The 6,604-nt window shown below is 32.8% G+C and overlaps 1 pseudogene; it reads left to right on the top strand.

Moving 5' to 3' along the window:
• Positions 1 to 5,800: 5,800 nt before the first annotated feature.
• On the top strand, positions 5,801 to 6,320 carry LOC107844338 (annotated as a pseudogene).
• Positions 6,321 to 6,604: the final 284 nt, after the last annotated feature.

Raw genomic sequence — 6,604 nt, 5'->3', positions numbered from 1 at the left:
CATAAAATCACACTAACCATGTTATTAACTTAAAATACAGGTTTTAGATCTATTGGCACAGACTTACAATCTGATGCACAAATTAATATATATTGACTGAACTCAACTATAAAGCTTTTATAACCACTAAAAACCATAATCTGGGATAAATCACACCAAAATATATTGGAAATTGTGTAAAACATCCCCACACCCCAGAAGTACCATAATGCAATCACGGGAAAGGGTAAAATAGTCAAATCACACAAAAATAAATATTTCACAAAAATCACAAAAAGTTAAGTATTACATAGGATCTGTACCACAAAGGCACAGTACGTGTGACTAAGTTCCACTTGTACTCAATAGGTATCATAGGTTGATTAGCAAAGTAAAAAATAAAATAAGTAAAATATACTACAGCATGTCACCTGTAAATAGAAAAGTCCCAAACAATAGCTCACACTGTCTCCACTAATAGTTCTAATATATATCTATATAATTATACCAAAATGGTAACATCACAAATGCAAAGGAGAAAAATGTACGGAAATCACACGCGATTCAAAGAAAACTATAGAAGCAAGTAAGATATGTATGCAGTGCAACACAATATGGATGGACTAAATGGTGAAATCTATCATATGAATTTTTGTATACACTTATTGAGCTTGCGTCTATCAGACAGGACTAGTAGGGGGTTTGCAACTCATAAAATGTATCTGATATCTCAATCTCAATCTCAACTCTCATCTTTGACTCATGTTTATGGAAAGGGTTTTCATAAAGATGTCTCATTTTATAATAAAAATAGCGTTTACCAGTGGTACCAGTATCTTATGAATGTATATATAGGTAATGAAGATATAATGCTCACTATCAACTCAACTAATAATAGCCACAACATCCAAGAAAAAATATATACAAGTGAGCCTAAAATAAACTCAATAAGACTATAATTCGCTATATTTAACTCAAATTAGGCACCATCATAATAAATCTACATACAAGACATTATTAATATCATATCAACACCTAACTCAGGTAATCTATCAAGATAAATGCAACTAATGATCTAATAAGGCCTAAATTAGCAAAATAAGCCCCCACACAGGCATCATAGCTAGAATAAAGGCATTTAGATGCACAAATTAAGCCAATGATGTCAAATAAAGGCCCAACATGGGCAACACACAATATTAGATATCACAAGTCAACGACAACAATACATAATCCCTCACACAGGCACACAATAATATAAATAATCACGGAATATAAATCCCATAGTAATTTGACTCAACATGGAGGCTTCCCCTTGCATATGACCTTGAAATAAACTACAATATTCAACTATAGCATCTAATAATAAAAGAAAGCTAACGATACCTATATTGCCCATATTCAGATTGAGGTCAAAACAAATATGAAAATGAAAATGGTACAACTAAAATTTATTTCAAAAATAGTTTCCCCAAGGTTGTAGGACTCTACAGGATGAAACCTATATAAAAACGAGTTAAAATCAAAATTCAAACAAAAGAAAGATCCTTGTTAAATTTACCAATAAACCCTCAATTTGGACTATGAAACCATGATTTAAAGGTGTTTTTAAAGATATAATAAAGAGAAAATAGTGGGTTTAGGGTTAAGGAGTTACCTACATGAAATCCAAGCTAAAACCCTCAAAAATTGCTTTTTTGAAGCTTGGAGGTCCAAAAAAGGTGGAAAAATTAACAAAGGGAGGTTATATACAACAGTTGTTTCTTAAGTGGCTAAGTGGTTGCTTAATCGAATATTGCTAAAATAGTACAAAGACACTAAGAGAATAATGCTTAAGAGATGCCTGGCCACTAAAGCGGCTATTGCTAAAAAAGTTTGCTTAAACGGCTATGTCAGTTGATGTTGATTTTAGTGCGAGCCAACCAATTTCGATCAAACTATCGGGATTCGATTAGAATCTCACCGAGACAAACCATATATACTACTAGGCTAATTTTGATGCTTTGGACTCAAAGGCGACATTGGATTTTCAATAAAAGGTTATTTTCATAAAGTTAACCCCCGAGACTCTATTTCACTATTTTCCAAATAAATGGTCAAAATAAGATATAAAGGTATCAAAATTGATCCAACCTCGTTACCAACCCATATTCGACATTTTAGATCTATTGGCGTAGTTTGTTTTTCCATCTGATACTCATAACAACAAGTGTTAAAAAAAGTCAACTATATGGCCTCTCAAGTTTTTAAAAACTACAAACTCGCATAACTCATTTCCGATTGCCTTGAGAATTATGCCAACCATCTATGAACCTTAATATCAATATGTACCAACTATAGGGTAGGAAAAAAGGTTCAAATCACATAGAAATAGGAAATTCATAAACCAAGGTCATCACATTATGATGGCATTTACTTTAATCCACCAATAGGTAAGCTAAGCCATATCTTGAAATGACAAGTAATGGGCTAAATCTATAGAAGATAAAATAATATTAAAGGTAAACATGAACTAGAAATACTAAGTAGCAAAATACATAAATATGATAGAACTAAAAAGCATAAAATGTACAAAAGAGTATCCCATGACCTAGTAAAGTTGGTATAAGAGCCACTAAAATAAAATTAGAACATTAACTAGTATCAAATATGGATATAGCCTCAAAAAGGTATAGATTCCCAAAAAATTCAAAAGGAGAGAAACTCTGTACTTTGGCTCTACACAACCTGTTGAATCTCGAAAACCAAGCCTGAATGGAGTATCATAGTGTTAACTCGTACTCAGATCTGCATCAAAAAAATATGTAGAAGTGTTGTATAAGTACCTAAAATAACTGTTACTCAATAAGCATTATCAATTGACCAAACTAAGTTACTGTAAAAGTATAACAAAATGCAAGAATATAATTAAAATTCGGAATAAAGGGCATAAATATAACTAACACCCCAATTGAATAAAAGAGATAAATATACAGAATAAAAGGAATCCAAAAGTAAATGCATGATAACTACACCTAAATATACCCTCATAATCCCAAAAGGTGCAAAATAGAAAGGAACAACCCAATCGAGCCACATAAGCCCGGCGGGTGAAAACAAGGAGGAAGTACCAAATATAATAATTTAGTGAGAGCCTATAAGTGATAATATATCTAGAATTTCTTATGAACCATAAATGCCAGACTTGAACCGAAACTCGTAACTAATAACATCATAGATATGTACCATATGTAGATCATGAATGTCGGGCTTGAACTGGAACTAGTAATAAACATCATCATAAATAGGTGTTGCCTTTAGTCCATGAATACCAAACTTGAACCGAAATGAATAAATGAGTTTCAAAGTAATGATCACCCAAACCATAACTTTCCTTAAGTCCAAATTATTCACAAACTCACAAATCCAATAGTTAAATCTATCAGAGGGGAAATTCTAACCACTAAGTCTAAGAAAAATATTTAAAGGTGAATCACATTCTAATTTGAGTAATAAAGTTAAACGCAATTTTTAAAATGACCTAAGTCTCCCTAAGGCTTATGGTTTTGTTCAAAGTGATGAATAAAGTTCTCTTACATCTATAAGGGTTGATCTCGGTATTTTATCTAAGAGGGGGCCCAACAAGGCCCACTACTAGTCTCGAGAATCTTTAGTAAGGAAAGTATCTACTAGAACCTAGACAAAGGCTTTAAAAAACCATCTCAAATCTCTTAAATAAACCAAAACTAGTCCCAAAGTATCATTATGACTATTGTGAGGGAGAACGGGGCCAATTTCTACCAAAGAGACCCCCAAACTGGCTAACTTTAACCAATAAAATGCTAAAATATCAACCAAGTTGTAAATACCCACCCAAAGCTAGAACAATACTATGCTAATTCCATAATAAATCTCAATCTAAGAGAAAAGTAAGCCTAGCATACCTAGACCCTGCCGAAAGCTCAAGAAGGTCCACTACTCCAAAGCTTTACAATTTTGAGAAGTCTCTGAATATTGTAATTCTATCAAATAATAATCTACATATTAAGACAAGAATAATGATACCCATATTTCATATAAATGCTCTGGTTCAATATTCAAGCTAAAAATATCATGTGGGGCCTTCTTGCTGAATCACAAATTTAAAACCATCAACATGTCCCTATAAACTCAATGATCGTTTATCCTTAAAAATAGGTAAAATTCGAACATAAATGAACCCCCAAATCAGCCAAATATAAACTAGTAATTCAAAGTTAATTGGAGAATTAATCAAAAATTTAAGTGGAAACTTACAAAATAGGGATGAAAAAATGACCACAACATTGTCTCTAACTGACCTCTAAAACCTAATGATCAACCTCCCATAATTTTCTAAGCTTTCTAGGGTTTAATAAAGTTGGGACTTAAACAAATAAGGATAAGTCATGTTCCACAAATTTTAATACTGCTAGGGGTCCCTTCATCACAATTGTGGGACACCCCTCGCTAACTCGACACTTGACCTAGCTAAGCCTTAATAAATGCAACTTAGTCACTCCAATTATTGAGGGAAAAGCCTAGATCGACCGATTGGTGATTCTTCACAAATGGAAAAATAGGCTCGCGAATGTGATTACCAATAACCTTGGACTCGCAAACTCAATGACCAATAACCTTGGCCTTTGCAAATGTAGTCAAGGCCTCGCGAACGTGAAGTTCATTTTTAGCCTGCACTAGAAAATACTACACCAGTAAACTTGGCTAAATGTTGAGTTTTTGATTGAACCCTCAAGATTCATTCAGTATTTCATAAATACAAATGGACTATGCTACCTTACCAAATTCGATATTTTAGACTCAATGACACTATTCAAATTTTCACCAAGGGTTGTTTTGATTAAAAGTAGACCTCACACCCAAAGTATTATTTTAAAAATATCTACCCAATAGTCTAACAAGAGCTTGAAACCCACAATAAGGGTCCTCCTACTGTAAAATTGACACTTGGGAGCTGACAAAACTTTCAAAATTGGCATCCATGACTATTTACATGAAGTTTAGGTACGACACTCATTTCTTAATGATGAGAACTCCAAATTAGGAAATTGACTCTAAAAATTAAATGAATTGCTCGATGACTGAACTGCGAGTCCCAGTAAGTCCTAAATAATTTGGTATAGCTATGGGAAAGATCTAAACATAAAAAGGGTATATAAATAAAGAAAAATGACCTGAAGGATCATTACAATATTAAACTTTAGTTAATAGGGATAATATGGTAAAATCATCATGTCATCTCATATATTTTGGTGTGCTAAGTCAAATTTTAAAAAGTAAAACTAAAAATGTGGAGAGCATATACATAAAAACACAATACCATAAAATAGGTAAAAACCATCTAAACAGAATCCAATAATCATCCAAACAATTTACAACAAATAAGAAAAATTTGAATACTTTGGTTTCCTATATACCCTCAAAAGAAGTATAAATTATGAGAAAGAGAAAGGTGTCTAGGTTCCCATAGACGTAGGGCTTTTGTGGACCACTAATTGGCCCAACTCATTCCACCATGTTCCCTGAATTGGTCTTTCCTATAGCATCATAAATGCATATACCACATGATCTTTGTTTTAACTAACTCTGGTAAAATTTGTAACTAACCATGGTCAAATTCAATTGCCAAGATGTTGTCAACTGTCATGATTCAACAGTGAAGATAATCTATACATAAGTTATCCCTTTTGAAATATCCTATATAAACTATAAACTCATTCTAGCTTAATTCTAAAACATAAATTGTTGATACAGTGAGTGACAGCATAGTGCAAAACTCAAAAAAAGCTTCGAGAAGAGAGAAATGGCAAACCCAAAGGTTTTCTTTGACATTACGATTGGAGGTCAACTGCCCAATTATGTAGTAATGGGTTTGTTTAATGATACAACTCCAAAAATAGCGGATAATTTTGAAAACTTTATACTAGATAAAAAGGCATCAAAAATGCGGCAAGCTATTATATTACAAAAGATCAATAATCCATTATGTGAAATAAGGAATTATATGTCAAGGAGGTGATTTCAGTGCAAATAATGATACTGACTACGAATCGATCTGCGCCGCTAAATTTGCTAACAAGAATTTTTTTAAGAAGCATATTGGTCCTGCAATACTCTCTATGGCCAATGCTAGACCTGGAACTAATGGATCATAGTTCCTTATTTGTATGACAAATAAGTAGCTTGAAAGAAATCATGTGGTGTTTGGGTATGTGGTTGAAGGAATGGATATGATTAAGAAAGTAAAAGAAGTTGGATCTAACTCTGGTAGATGCTCAAAACCAATTGTGATTGTCGACTGTGGTCAACTCTCTTTGATCTGACGATGAGCTTTGAGTTTTATAATTCAATTAGTTAGCTAGTATATCGTTACTATTTTTTTTCTCTTGAGAGGGTCTCTTGTGGGTTGGGTTTGGGTTTCCTGTGTTGGATCTATATTGTTATTGGTAGTTTATACTACTATTAGTGTGTGTTTGAAATAATAAGATGCATTTCTTAGTTTCTATCAGAGTTCAAGTTCGATATCATGCAAATTTCAAATTGACATTTTGGAGATAAATTATCTAATGGGTAATGTGCTATGGATTCATAGAACTTTTGATGCTTA

This window comes from Capsicum annuum, chromosome 10 (genome assembly GCF_002878395.1).
Source record: "Capsicum annuum cultivar UCD-10X-F1 chromosome 10, UCD10Xv1.1, whole genome shotgun sequence".
Taxonomy (NCBI): Eukaryota; Viridiplantae; Streptophyta; class Magnoliopsida; order Solanales; family Solanaceae; genus Capsicum; species Capsicum annuum.
Note: the sequence above shows the minus strand (reverse complement) of the source record. Positions and strands in the feature narration are given on the sequence as shown.